The sequence below is a fragment of the Triturus cristatus genome, chromosome 3_1 (genome assembly GCF_964204655.1).
Source record: "Triturus cristatus chromosome 3_1, aTriCri1.1, whole genome shotgun sequence".
NCBI lineage: Eukaryota > Metazoa > Chordata > Amphibia > Caudata > Salamandridae > Triturus > Triturus cristatus.
The window spans coordinates 38,931,369-38,946,946 of NC_140583.1; the positions used below are offsets into that span (position 1 = coordinate 38,931,369).

The 15,578-nt window shown below is 50.2% G+C and overlaps 1 protein-coding gene across 1 annotated transcript in view; it reads left to right on the top strand.

Moving 5' to 3' along the window:
- The first annotated feature begins 943 nt into the window (after window positions 1-943).
- The window catches only part of CHST1 (carbohydrate sulfotransferase 1), a 224,160-nt gene continuing 209,525 nt past the window's right edge, over window positions 944-15,578 (top strand). The window contains exon 1 of the mRNA XM_085646716.1: window positions 944-1,536. The gene's annotated coding sequence lies outside the window, so the exon portion shown is untranslated. The remainder of the gene's footprint in view (window positions 1,537-15,578) is intronic.

The following is a 15,578-nucleotide window of genomic DNA, read 5'->3' on the forward strand; positions in this document are numbered from 1 at the left end:
CCATTAACACTATATACAGTGTGCAGGGTTGACAGTGTTTCCAGTGGGTAGACAGTTCTGCAGGGATGGCAATATTTGTATGGAGTACGCTGTGCAGCAGTGACAGCATTTGCAGTGGGTACACAGCTCTGCAGAGGGGTCTGTCATTGCAGTAGGTACACAGATTTGCAGGAGTGGCAGTGTTTGTAATGGATACACAGCCCCTTAGAGGTGGTAATGTTTGCATTTGATATAGAGCTCTGCAGGGGTAGACTGTTTGCAGTGGGCACACTGCTCTGCAGCAGTGGCAGTTTTGCAGTGGGCACACAACTCTGCAGGAATCACAGTGTAAGCAGTGGGTTGACAGCTCTACAGGGGTGGCAGTGCTTGCAGGTAGTATGGTGTGCAGCAGTGACAATGTTTCCAATGGGTACACGGTTTTTCAGGGGTGGTAGTGATTGCACTGGGTACACAGATCGGGCTTGAAGTATTAACATTTGGTGCACCATAAAGGGCTCAAAGTGTTAACAGTGTGTAAACAAGACAGGGATGGTGGTTACAGCAGGGGTGGGATGCACAGAGGGACAGTGTTAACAGTCAATGTTGTGTCCAAGCTGGCAGTGTTAGTTGCCATTATAATGCTTGGCAATGTAGGCAGTGGGTCACTGCACTTCAAGTTGGCTTTGTTGGCAGTGGTTATTATGTTATGGCTGGCATAGCAACAACACAAACACAAGGAAATGATGGACAGCTGAAACTTTTCAGACACTCACCCCTAGTCACAGATCTGGGTTGAATCCATCATTGTTCTTCAACTCACTTCACCACCCCAGTTCAGACCCAGCTTTATCCAAATCAGTCTGACCCTGTGCCTCATGGGAACAGTCCAGCCTGAACTGCCAAGCCAGGTCTTCCCTGGACCGGAACCAAGCATCCAGGGACCCCCAAAGTCTGACCAGCCAGGAACTCATCGGCTGAGACACACCGCCAGGGACTCATCATCTGACACTCACTGCTCTGGACTCACCTATGGAGACTCACTACCAGGGGCTCGCCCTCAGGACTCACTGAAACAGACTCACTGACATCGGGTCAGGCTCACCGCCAGGGACTTATCGGTTCAGGTTCCCCCCAGGGACTCATCGGCTGAGACTCATTGCAAGTGACTCATCGGCTGAGACTCAATGCCAGGGATTCGTCGGCTGAGACTCACTGCCAGGGATTTATCGGCTGGGGCTCGCTGCCAGGGACTCATCGGCTGAGACTCACTGCCAGGGAATCATCGGTTGAGACTCAATGCCAGGGATTCATCGGCTGAGACTCACTGCTAGGGACTCATCGGCTGAGGCTTGCTGCCAGGGACTCATCAGCTGAGGGTCACTGCCAGGAACTCATTGGCTGAGACTCACTGCCAGGGACTCATCAGCTGAGGGTTACGGCCAGGGACTCATCGGCCAGACGGTGGCACATGGAGGCGGCTGCTGGAGGTTGAGAGTGGAAAGACGATGCATCGGGCCCGGAAGAGGCCGCCAACAGCGCTACCCAGAAGCTGACAAGGTATGGGGGTGGCACACATGCCCGTGAGTGGCATGGGGGTGGAGGGGATGGCTGTAAGTGCTTATGTGTCGACACCAATAGCAGAAACCGCAGTCACAGGCTCGGAACACAATAAAAACACAAACACGCACGAGCGAAACACGGCTCCATCGCGTAATGCTAAGGGTGTGATCAAGGGGCACCCTGCCAAGGGCGGGCATTAACATGGGGATGGTGGGGCAGTAACAGCGGGTATACTACCCTGGACAGGCATTAACAGGGGCGATGCTGGGGCATAATCAGTCGGTATACTGTGATATTAAAAGTGTGCTGCCCAGGGCTGGCAATAAAAGACGATGCTGGGGCACCAACAGGAGGGACACTACCCTGGACTGGCATTGACAGTGGGTCCACTGTGGCATTAGCTGGGGCACTAACAGAGGGTACACTACCCTGGGCTGGCATTGCCAGTGGGTCCACTGTGGCATTAACAAGGGGTATGCTGCTCAGGGCTGGCATTAACAGGGTCGATGCTGGGGCACTAACAGAGGGTACACTACCCTGGACTGGCATTGCAGTGGGTTCACGGTGGTATTTACAGTGGGCATGCTGCTCAGTGCTGGCATTAACAGGGGCGATGCTGGGGCATTAACAGTGGCTGCCCTGCCCAGGGCAGGCATTAACAGGCGCTATGCTGGGGCATTAGCAGCGGGTACACTACCCTGGACTGGTATTAGCAGGGGCGATGCTGGGTCATTAGCAGGCGTACACTACCCTGGGCTGGCATTGACAGTGGGCACACTGCTGGCATTAACAGCGGGGAAAGTGCTCCCAACGGTCAAACTATGGTGGGTGTACCTTTCAGTGTTGGTATTTATAGTGGGTATACAATGGCATGAACAGCGGGTACACAGTGGCATTAACAGGGGGTATACTGCTAAGGGCTGCCATTGACGGTGGGTATACGTTGGTATTAACAGTGGGTGTATTGCACAGGGCTGGCATTAACGGTGGGTACACACTGGCAGTAACAGTGGGTATAATGCTCAGCCCTGGCATTAACAGCGGGTAAACTGCTCCAAGTGGGTAAACGATGGCATTGACGGTGGGTGTACAGTTCACTGTTGCCATTTAGAGTGGTAAACGGTGGCATGGGCAGCGGATACCCTGTGGCATTAACAGTGGGCGCACAGCTCAGTAGTGCCATTAACAGCGGGTATACTGTGCCATTAACAGTGGGTATATTGCAGAGGGCTGGCATTAACGGAGGGTGCACACTGGCAGTGACAGTGGGTATAATGCTCAGCCCTGGCATTAACAGCGGGTGCACGGTGGCGCGACCAGCAGTTCCACTGCTCCAGGCTGATACTAGCAGTGCCCTGGCTGTGGCCTCAATAGCTGCTGCAGATTGGCATTAACTGGGGGTTAAACTGCTCGGCGCTGGGTTCAACAGCTGGCAGATTGCTTCGATTCGGCACCAACAGCTGGTATACTGTTCCTCCCTCTGCCGAGAGCTGGCAGTGTATGCATCGGTCACACTGCTCTGTGCTCACAGTGTTGTTCGTGGGTGCACTGGTCAGGGGTGGCAGTGTATGCATCGGTCACACTGCTCTGTGCTCACAGTGTTGTTCGTGGGTGCACTGGTCAGGGGTGGCAGTGTATGCAGTGGTCACACTGCTCGGTGCTCACAGGGTTATCCATGGGTGCACTGCTCAAGCCTGGCAATGCATGCAGTGCTCACAGTGTTATCCATGGGTGCACTGCTCAAGCCTGGCAATGCATGCAGTGCTCACAGTGTTATTTGTGGGTGCATTGCTCAAGAATGGCAGTGTATGCATCGGTCACACTGGTCTGTGCTCACAGTGTTGTTCGTGGGTGCACTGGTCAGGGGTGGCAGTGTATGCAGTGGTCACACTGCTCGGTGCTCACAGGGTTATCCATGGGTGCACTGCTCAAGCCTGGCAATGCATGCAGTGCTCACAGTGTTATTCGTGGGTGCACTGCTCAAGCCTGGCAATGCATGCAGTGCTCACAGTGTTATTTGTGGGTGCATTGCTCAAGAATGGCAGTGTATGCATCGGTCACACTAGTCTGTGCTCACAGTGTTGTTCGTGGGTGCACTGGTCAGGGGTGGCAGTGTATGCAGTGGTCACACTGCTCTGTGCTCACAGTGTTGTTCGTGGGTGCACTGGTCAGGGGTGGCAGTGTATGCAGTGGTCATGCTGCTCGGCACTCACTCCTCGGTGGTTTTCTCATTGAGTGTTCTGCACAGGGATAGCTGTGTTATCAGTGCTGGGGGTGAAATTAGGAACTGTACTGCTCTAGAAATGCAGTGTCTACACTACAGTAAGTATATTGTTCTGAATTGCTAAGTGCTCAATACTGACATCAACAGTTGGTATGATATTCAGTGCAGGCATCAACAGACGGTACTCTTCTCTAGGATGGCATTAACTGTGGGCATGCTGCTAAATTTTGGTATTAACAGCTGGTGCACTGCACAGGGCCGGCATTAACAGCTGGTGCACTGCACAGGGCCGGCATTAACAGCTGGTGCACTGCACAGGTCCGGCATTAACAGCAGGTACACTGCACAGGGCCGGCATTAAAAGCTGGTGCACTGAACAGGGCCGGTATCAACAACTGGTGCACTGCACAGGGCTGGCCTTAACAGCAGGTACACTGCACAGGGCCGGCATCATCAGCAGGTGTACTACACAGGGCCGGCATTAACAGCTGGTGCATTGCACAAGGCTAGCATTAACAGCAGGTACACTGCACAGGGCCGGCATTAACAGCTGGTGCACTGCACAAGGCTAGCATTAACAGCTGGTGCACTGCACAGGGTCGGCATTAACAGCAGGTACACTGCACAGGGCCGGCATTAACAGCAGGTACACTGCACAGGGCCAGCATTAACAGCAGATACACTGTACAGGGCTGGCATTAACAGCTGGTACACTGCACAGGGCCGGCATTAACAGCAGGTACACTGCACAGGGCCGGCTTCAACAGCAGGTGTACTGCACACAGCTGCATTAACAGCAGGTACACTGCACAGAGCCGGCATCAACAGCAGATACACTGCACAGGGATGACAGTGTTATCAGTGCTAGCAGTGATATTAGGAAGAGTTCTGCTTTAGAAATACAGTGTCTGGCACTACCAGTTGGCATACTCCTGAGGGGTGGCTTCAACAGCGGGTACAGTACATTGCTTTGGGGTGCAGTTAACTGTTGGTATTCTGCTCAGGACTGGAGTTACTAGCAGGTACACTGCCCAGGCCTGGCATTAGCAGTGGATATACTACTCAGGGCTGGCTTCCACAGTAGGTACACTGCTTTGAGATGCCATGAACTGTGAGTAGACTAAGTTTTGGCATTAAAAGTGGGTACACTGCCCAGGGCTTCCATTAAAAGTAGGTATGCTTCTCAGTGGTGACAGGTGCCACAGTGGACATACTGCTCAGTGCTGCCATTAACACTGGACCCACTGTGCAGTGGTGACACTGTTTGCAGTGGGTGCACAGCTCTGCAGTGATGGCAGTGTTTGCAGTGGGCACACAGCTCTGCAGTGGTGGCAGTGGGTACAGAGCTCTGCAGGGGTGGTAGTATTTGTAGAGGGCACACAGCTCTGCAGTGGTGGCAGTGGTTACACACCTCTCTGGTGATGGCAGTGTCTTCAGTTGGTACACAGCTCTGCAGGGCTGGCAGTATTTGCCATAGATACACAGACCTGCAGGGGTGATACTGTTTGCAATGGGTGCACAGCTCTGCAGTGATGGCGGTGTTTACATACCTCTGTGGTGGTGGCAGTGTCTTCAGTGGGTACACAGCTCTGCAGGGCTGGCAGTATTTGCCATAGATACACAGACCTGTAGAGGTGTCAGTGTTAACAGTGGGTGCACAGCTCTGCAGTGATGGCAGTGTTTGCAGAGGGCACACAGCTCAGCAGAGGTGACAGTGTTTGCAGAGGGCACACAGCTCAGCAGAGGTGACAGTGTTTTCAGTGGGTACACAGCTCTGCTGTGGTGGTAGTGTTGGCAGTGGGTACACAGCTCTATAGTGATGGTTATGTGGGCTATGTATACACAGCTCTACAGCAGTGGCAGTGTTGGCAGAGGGTACACACCTCTGTAGTGGTGGCAGTGTTTTTAGTGGGTACACAGCTCTGTAGTGCTGGCAGTATTTGCCGCAGATACACAGCCCTGCAGCAGTGTCAGTGTTAACAGTGGGTGCACAGCTCTGCAGTGATGACAGTGTTTGCAGAGGGCACACAGCTCAGCAGAGGTGACAGTGTTTTCAGTGGGTACACAGCTCTGCTGTGGTGGTAGTGTTGACAGTGGGCACACAGCTCTATAGTAGTGGTAGTGTGGGCTATGCATACACAGCTCTACAGCAGTGGCAGTGTTGGCAGATTGTACACACCTCTGTAGCGGTGGCAGTGTTTTTAGTGGGTACACAGCTCTGCAGGGCTGGCAATATTTGCCATAGATACACAGACCTGCAGGGGTGTCAGTGTTAACAGTGGGTACACAGCTCTGCAGTGGTGGCAGTGTTTAAAGTGGAAACACAGATCAGACTTGAGGTGTTAACATGTGGTGCACTCTATAGGGCTCATCATGTTAACAGTGTGTATGTAAGGCAGGGACGGTGGTTACAGCTGGGGTGGATGCACAGGTGGAAAGTGTTAGCAGTCAGTGTTGTGCCCAGGCTGGCATCGTTAGGTGCCATTATAGTGCTTATGGTTGGCAATGTAGGCAGCGGGTCAGTGCACTGCTCAAGCTGGCTGTGCTGGCAGGGGCTATGCATGTTAAGGCTGGCATAGCAACAGCAGTGGGTACACTGTGGAATTAACAGTGGGCACACTGCTCAGTGCTGGCATCAACAGCACATATTCTGTTCCAAGCTGGCGGAACTGTGTATTGCCATCAGCAGCTGTTGTACTGCTGCGGGCTGGCATTAACAGTGGGTATACTACACAGGGCTGGCATTAGGAGTGGGTACACTGCACAGGGCTGGCATTAACAGTGGGTACACTGCACATGACTGGCATTAACAGTGGGTACACCACACAGGGCTGGCATTAACAGGGGGTACGCCGCCCAGGCCTGGCATTAACAGGGGGTACGCTGCACAGGGCTGGCATTAACAGGGGGTACACTGCACAGGGCTGGCATTAACAGTGGGTACGCTGCACAGGGCTGTGTTTGTAGTGAGTAGAACGCTCTGCAGGGGTGGCAGTGTTTGCAGTGGGTACACAGCTCTGCAGGGGTGGTAGTGTTTGAAGTGAGTAGACCGCTCTGCAGGGGTGGCAGTGTTTGCAGTGGGTACACAGCTCTGCAGGAGTGGTAGTGTTTGCAGTGGGTACACAGCTCTGCAGTGGTGAGAGTGTTTGCAGTGGGTACACAGCTGTGCGGGGGTGGCAGTGTTTGCAGTGGGTACACAGCTCTGCAGGTGTGGTAGTGTTTGCAGTGGGTACACAGCTCTGCGGGGTGGGAGTGTTTCAAGTGGATACACAGCTCTGCAGGCGTGGCAGTGTTTTCAGTGGGTACACAGCTCTGCAGTGGTGACAGTGTTTGCAGTGGTTACACAACTCTGCAGGGGTGGCAGTGTTTGCAGTGGATAAACAGCCCTTCAGGGGTGGCAGTGTTTGTAGTGAGTAGACCGCTCTGCAGGGGTGGCAGTGTTTGCAGTGAGTACACAGGTCTGCGGAAGTGGTAGTGTTTGCAGTGGGTACACAGCTCTGCGGGGGTGGCAGTGTTTGCAGTGGGTACACAGCTCTGCAGGGGTGGCAGTGTTTCAAGTGGATACACAGCTCTGCAGGCGTGGCAGTGTTTTCAGTGGGTACACAGCTCTGCAGTGGTGACAGTGTTTGCAGTGGATAAACAGCTCTTCAGGGGTGGCAGTGTTTGCAATGGGTACACAGCTCTGCAGGTGGGGTAGTGTTTGCAGTGGGTACACAGCTCTGCGCGGTGGGAGTGTTTACAGTGGGTACACAGCTCTGCAGGGCTGGCAGTTTTTGCTGTGAGTACACAGCTTTGCAGTGATGGCAGTGTTTGCAGTGGGCACACAGCTCTGCAGGAGTGGTAGTGTTTTGAGTGTGTACACAGCTCTGCAGGACTGGCAGTGTATGTATTGGATACACAGCCCTGTATGGAGTGGGTATGGAGCTTTACAGTGGTGGCAGTGTTTGCAGTGCGTACACAACTCTAGGGGTGGTAGTGTTTGCAGTAGGTAGACAGCTTTGCACTGGTGGCGATGTTTGCAGTGGGTAGGCATAGTCTGCAAGGCTGGCAGTGTTTGCGGTGAATAGACAGCTCTGCAGAGGTGGTAGTGTTTTGAGTGTGTACACAGCTCTGCAGGACTGGCAGTGTATGTATTGGATACACAGCCCTGTATGGAGTGGGTATGGAGCTTTACAGTGGTGGCAGTGTTTGCAGTGCGTACACAACTCTAGGGGTGGTAGTGTTTGCAGTAGGTAGACAGCTTTGCACTGGTGGCGATGTTTGCAGTGGGTAGGCATAGGCTGCAAGGCTGGCAGTGTTTGCAGTGAATAGACAGCTCTGCAGAGGTGGTAGTGTTTTGAGTGTGTACACAGCTCTGCAGGACTGGCAGTGTATGTATTGGATACACAGCCCTGTAGGATTGGTAGTGTTTAAAGTAGGTGTAAAGCTCTTCAGTGGTGGGACTATTTGCAGGGGGCACCCAGATCTGCAGTGTTTGCAGTAAGTACACTACTTTGATGGTGGGAACACTGCCCAGAGCTACCATTAATAGCAGGTATACTTCTCAGTGATGACGTTGCCAGAAGTTAACATACTAATCAGAGCTGCCATTAACACTATATACAGTGTGCAGGGTTGACAGTGTTTCCAGTGGGTAGACAGTTCTGCAGGGATGGCAATATTTGTATGGAGTACGCTGTGCAGCAGTGACAGCATTTGCAGTGGGTACACAGCTCTGCAGAGGGGTCTGTCATTGCAGTAGGTACACAGATTTGCAGGAGTGGCAGTGTTTGTAATGGATACACAGCCCCTTAGAGGTGGTAATGTTTGCATTTGATATAGAGCTCTGCAGGGGTAGACTGTTTGCAGTGGGCACACTGCTCTGCAGCAGTGGCAGTGTTTGCAGTGGGCACACAACTCTGCAGGAATCACAGTGTAAGCAGTGGGTTGACAGCTCTACAGGGGTGGCAGTGCTTGCAGGTAGTATGGTGTGCAGCAGTGACAATGTTTCCAATGGGTACACGGTTTTTCAGGGGTGGTAGTGATTGCACTGGGTACACAGATCGGGCTTGAAGTATTAACATTTGGTGCACCATAAAGGGCTCAAAGTGTTAACAGTGTGTAAACAAGACAGGGATGGTGGTTACAGCAGGGGTGGGATGCACAGAGGGACAGTGTTAACAGTCAATGTTGTGTCCAAGCTGGCAGTGTTAGTTGCCATTATAATGCTTGGCAATGTAGGCAGTGGGTCACTGCACTTCAAGTTGGCTTTGTTGGCAGTGGTTATTATGTTATGGCTGGCATAGCAACAACACAAACACAAGGAAATGATGGACAGCTGAAACTTTTCAGACACTCACCCCTAGTCACAGATCTGGGTTGAATCCATCATTGTTCTTCAACTCACTTCACCACCCCAGTTCAGACCCAGCTTTATCCAAATCAGTCTGACCCTGTGCCTCATGGGAACAGTCCAGCCTGAACTGCCAAGCCAGGTCTTCCCTGGACCGGAACCAAGCATCCAGGGACTGTTTTTGGGGTTACACCCTCATCAGCCAGGCTAGTTTGAATCCAGTGACAATGTGAGCAAGGAACCCACGTCTGGGCATACCCTGCCAATTTAAGGCAAACAAAGCTAACACAAGGAGATGATGGACAGAGAGCTGAAACTTTTCAGACACTCACCCCCAGTCTGGGTTGAATACACCATCGTTCTTTAACTCACTTCGCCTCCCCAGTTCAGACCCAGCTATGTGCAAATCAGTTTCGACGCTGTGCCTCATTGGAAGAATCGAGCCTGAACTGCCAGGTCTTCTCTGGACAAGAAACAAGCATCCTGGGACCGGTTTCGAGGTAACACCCCTCATCAGCCAGGCTAGCTTGAATCCAGTGGCAATGTGAGCAAGAGACCCAAGTCTAGGCAATACCCTGCCAACTTGGGATGAATAAAGCATACACAAGAAGATGATGGACAGATAGCTGAAACTTCTAAAACACTCACCCCCAGTCACAGATCTGGGTTGAATCCATCATCGTTCTTTAGCTCACTTCGCCACCCAGTTCAGACTCAGCTATATGTAAATCAGTCTTGACCCTGTGCCTCATGGGAACAGTCCAGCCTGAACTGCCAAGCCAGTCTTCCCTGAACCGGGAACAAGCATCCTGGGACCGGTTTCGGGTAATATCCCTCATCAGCCAGGCTAGCTTGAATCCAGTGGCAAAGTGGTCAAGGGACCCACATCTAGGCATACAATGACAACTTTTGAGGACGAACAAAGCAAACACAAGGAGATGATGGTCGGAGAGCTGAAACTTTTCAGACATACACCCCCAGTCATAGATCTGGGTTGAATCCATCATTGTTCTTTAGCTCACTTCGCCACCCCACTTCAGACCCAGCTACATGCAAATCAGTCTTAACCAAGTTCATCATGGGAACAGTCCATCCCAGACTGCCAAGCCAGGTCTTCCCTGGACTGGAAACAAGCACCCTGGGATCTGTTTTGGGGTAACATCCCTCATCAGCCCGGTTAGCTTGAATTCAGTGGCAAAGTGAGCAAGGGACCCACGTCTGGACATACCTGCCAACTGGGGGCGAACAAAGCAAACACTAAGAGATGATTGACGGACAGCTTAAAGTTTTCAGACACTTGCACCCAGACACAGATCCTTCATCGTTCTTTAACTCACTTCGCCACCTCAGTTCAGACCCAGCTATATGCAAATAGGTCTGGACCTTGTGCCTCCTGGGAACAGTCCAGCCAAAACTGTCATGACAGGTCTTACCTGGACGGAGACAAGCATCCTAGAACCAGTTTCGTGTAACATCCCTCATCAGCCAGGCTAGCTTGAATCCAGTGGCAAAGTGGTCAAGGGACCCACGTCTGGGCATACAATGACAGCTTTTGAGGATGAACAAAGCATTAAAATGCTGCACTTGCCCAAACTCAACAATGGCTAGCTCAGAACCATCTCCTAATAAATACACTCAAAATGGAATTTCTTTTGATCGCCCCACCTAATCACTCGGCTCCTACCCTTGAGTGGATAAAAACACCTAACTGCTCTGAACTGCAAACCTCATGTTGTAGACTGTGCCGAATCTTTAGGTATCACCTTGGATAAACACTTAAACATGCAAGCACACATCAGTGCTACACTAGGGGAGCCAATTTCCAACTCAACACACTGAAAAAAATCAAACCTTTCCTCCCGCCCGAAGATCTCAGGCCGGCGGTTCAATCCCTGATTATCCCTAGATTGGAATATGGGCTGGTGACCCTCGCGGGATTTCCCAAAGCTAGCTTAGCCCCACTCAGAGCTACTTTGAATGCATCAGCTAGACTTAGAACGTGCTCGAGATAATATGATCACATGGACCCTGACCTGCTGCAACTAAATTGGTTATCTATTGAAGCTAGAATCCGACTCAAGATAGCTTGTCTGACTCATAAGGCCTTACACTACAATACCCCAAACTACCTAGCAAATAAGCTTGAGCTATCGGGCTTCAGCCGGAACCTCAGAAGTACATCCACCCTTCTCTTGAAACCTCCAAGATTCAAAATGAAAAGATCTTACAACCGTGCTTTCACCCGGCTTGCTCTGAGAATCTGGAACTCCTTGCCGTCTTAGATCAGATCCAATCCTTCCACTACTTCATTTAAAAAACTGGTGAAATACCTACTAATGAACGAATGTTAACTCCCTATTCCTGTGATCATGCTCTTGTGTTTGTTTATAACCTAAATCTTGAAGTATTACAATGATGCCTAATTTATTTTTTTCCTTTTTTTTGTGATCTAGCCCTCGATGGCCCCTTAACTGCATTAACTGTTGATCTAGCTCTAGTTTTTCTTTTTTGTTATAATTCCATGATTCACATTGCACCTATTGATTCTTTCTATGTGATGTTTTACTCTGCGTGCTCCAAGGCACCGCTGATACCTCCTACTCTGTCACTTTGAATGTTTTCCCACAGGTTGTAACTTCACTTACTTTCATTATGTTTTGTAAACTTGCTGGCACCAACTTTGTACAGCGCTCTGATACCCCTGTGGGTCTAGTTCGCGCTTTATAAAACTTTGCAAATAAATAAATAAATAAATAAATAAATAAATAAATAAATAAAAGAAAACACAAGGAGATGATGGATGGAGAGCTGAAACTTTTCAGACACTCAAACCAGTCACAGTATTGGGCTGAATTCATCATCGTACTTTAGCTCACTTTGTCACCCCAGTTCACACCCAGCTATATGCAAATCAGTCTTGACCCTGTGCCTCATGGGAACAGTCAAGCAAGAACTGCCAAGCCGGGTCTTCACTGGACCAGAAACAAGCATCCTGGGACCGGTTTTGGGGTAACACCCCTCATATTGCCAGGCTAGCTTGAAACAAGTGACAAAGTGAGCAAGGGACCCTTGTATGGGCATACCTTGCCAACTTAGGGTGAACAAAGCAAACACAAGGAGATGCTGGACGGAGAGCTGAAACTTTACAGACACTCACCCCCAGTCACAGATGAATACATCATTGTTCTTTAGCGCACTTCGCCACCTCAGTTCAGACCCAGCTATATGCAAATCAGAGTTGTCCCAGTGCCTTATGGAAACAGTCCAGTCCAAACTGCCAAGACAGGTCATCCTTAGATCGGAAACAAGCCTCCTGGGACCAGTTTCTGGGTAACACCCATCGTCAGCCAGGCTAACTTGAATCCAGTGGCAAAGTGACCAATGAACCCATGTCTGGGCATACCCTGCCAACTTAGGGTCCAGCCCAAACTGCCATGCCAGGTCTTACCTGGACCATAAACAAGAATCCTGGGACCGGTTTCTGGGTAACACCAACAGCAGAACTGGCAGCATCAGCAGTGGGTATACAAATACTGGCACACTCATCAGGGCTGAACATGCAAGCTGTGTGTACACTGCTCGGTTCACGATGCCAGTGACTACTTTACACTGCTTGCATGTCCAGTGTGCATACACTGCATACATATACACTGGACATGCAAGCAGTGTATAGTAGTCCCTGGCATCGTTAACAGAGCTTGCAGTGCTCAGAGTCGGTATTCTCCAAAAGGCTGGCAGTGGATACAGTGCCCATGGTTGGCAGTGTTTTGACTTATATTATACTAAGGGCTAGCGCTGTTGCAGTGCTTAGGGCTGGCAGCGTGGGCAGTAATGATATGAAGAAGTAGTTGTAATGTTAGCAGTGAGGATACTGCATTAGAGTGCTAGTTCTAGGAGCATGTATAAAGACCAGGGTTGGCAGAGTGAGCAGGAGGCATAGCGCTTAGAGACAGCAGTGCAAGCAGTGACCATGCAGCTCAAGAGTGGCCCTGTGTGCAGTGGGAGGCTTCCAGTCATCACAACAGTGTTACTCTTGGCTGTACTGTGCAGTGGTCGAGATACTGGTCAGGGCCGGCATCATTGAGGTACCCTGCTCAGGACTTCCAGTTCCTGACAGTGGGCACACTGCATGGGGCTTGCAGCATTAGCAGTGGCTCTGGGTTAATAGTAAATCTAGGCCGCATGAAAGTTGCACTATGCAGGCATAATACTGTATCATTTCGGTATTTCACGCGAGACTAGATATATGAAATATTATATTATTATCCCACATCACGTAATTCCTGGGGAGGGGCATAACTAATGTAATTCTGTGTAGTGTAATCACAGGGATTTACCTAAAAATTCAGAGAGTTTAAGCAGAATTACGCGAGAAGAGTAATTCTGCATTTAGCGCAAAAATGCCCCCTTGTGTCCAAAATGGACACAAAGATGCATTTTGTGCTAAGAAATAGTGCTAAATACAACAGAAAAAGAATATTAGCTAAATGTGCTCTTGCAGTAGGAAATTTCCCCCCAAATTACACTTAATTATGCCACCAGGCATAGTCACATTATAATCTGTAATTCCTCGTCAAAGAAAAATGTGAGATTACTGATTTGAGTTGGATTACTGTGACATAATTCAAATTACTCCCAGGCAAATTAATCACATATTGTATGTGACAAACATTTAGTGCGTGCACTGGAACAATAAGAATGACCCGAAAGGTGCTTACATTTTTTACGTTATTTGTTTTTAGGGTCAAATGTGTTCTCACGTCCAAAATAGTGGCGAGGACGCATGTTAGAAAAAATATAGCAACAAATGCTCGCTGTGCGTTTTGTGCAATTACTCGTAATTTCATGTCGTTTTTCAGGAATTTTGCATAATTACATAAAAGCAAATTATATGAATTTTCCAGCAGTGCATAAAGTTCTCTTGGCTGGCAGAGGTAGAGGTTGTGTAATGCTAAAGGTGGTCTGCGCTAATAGAGTATATACTACTCCCGGCTGGCAGCCTTGCCAGCGAGGGCCCGATTCACAAAGGTGTAGCGTGTAGGTCCCCTGGGAGGAATAACGCTGTCACACTTTAGGTTGCAGGTAAGTATGCTTTTATTCATAGGTGATACTCCATCGGGAGAGCGCCGGGAGACCTCTGCTTTACTCGCGGGCTCCGCCCTCTGTGTCTCGCGCACCTAAAATTGCCGCCGCGCTCCACGTCACCACGTCGGGCCGTGAAGACTAGAGCGTGACACTACATATCGCCCTTCTTTATGGATATACATTTCACACATAAAATAATGTCTCACAGTCTACCTGCTGGTGGGCTCGGTCCCGTCTCCCATCTCAAAGTCTCTGTACTTCAACGGTCTTACCACAGCTCTAGCGGTGCGGGTACGCCTCACAGGGGTACTGGAAGTGTACATGGCAGCTTCTTGGGAATTTCTTGCTCCACTTCTTTCTACACTCAGGGGAGCTCCTCTACAAGGCGATACACTAGTGCTTCCCGAGAGTTCCGAGGCACCAGGATCACTCCCCATCTCTACTTCCTCCTCTCTCTCTCTCTTTCTCTAGTATTTCCTGTTCCTTCTCCCACTGGATTGACTTCAGTGTCTCGCGTCTGGGAAGTTACTGTCTGTCCACTTTCTCTTTCATTCCATCGCAATATCTTATTGCATTTTGACATCCTGTCCTGAGACCAAACTCTCCCATCGCTCAGCAGGGCTGCTCGGTTGTAAACTTCTTCCACTTGCATTGGTGCACTGAACTTGCTGTCACCTTTCCTTCTTAACTGGGCTAGTTTGACTCGAACCCACTCTCCTCTCTCTAACTCCGTCTCCTTGACATTTCGTCTTCTATTGAAGTGTTCCGTGTATATTCTTTGCGCCCTTTCCAGGTTGTGGTGCACTACTGCTGGAGACCATTTGCTCGTTGTAGTGCGCTCCTTCCATGCAACATTGTCCTTCGTGAATGGGTCTCGACCTCTTAGGATCTGAAAGGGGCTGTATCCTGTGCTGGTCGGGGTGATCCAGTGTGCCCACAACATGCACTTTAATTCCTTTTCCCAGTCCTTCCCGGCTCCGATCGCTGACTGTACCGAGCCCATGATGGCTCTATTGAACCTCTCAGCTAGGCCGTTTCCCGATGGATGATATATGGATGTGTGTTTGACCTTTATACCATTCCTTCCCATGTACGCGTTCTATTTGTCCGATGTGAACTGAGGCCCATTGTCACTTAGGAGGGAGCGTGGAATACCTCTCTAAGGAAAACGGTTGTTAGAAACTTCAATATTTTGTCAGTGTCCATGTCTTACTGTATGTCCACCTCTGGCCACTTGGAGTATCGGTCTACGAGTACCAACACATATTTCTGGACTCCCTGAGCATCCAATATATGACACAAGATGTCTATCGACAGATCCTCCCATGGGTTTGCGGGTTTATCAAAATTTCCTAAGGGTGGTCGCATCAGGCTTTGGGACTTGTCCGCTCTTTGGCA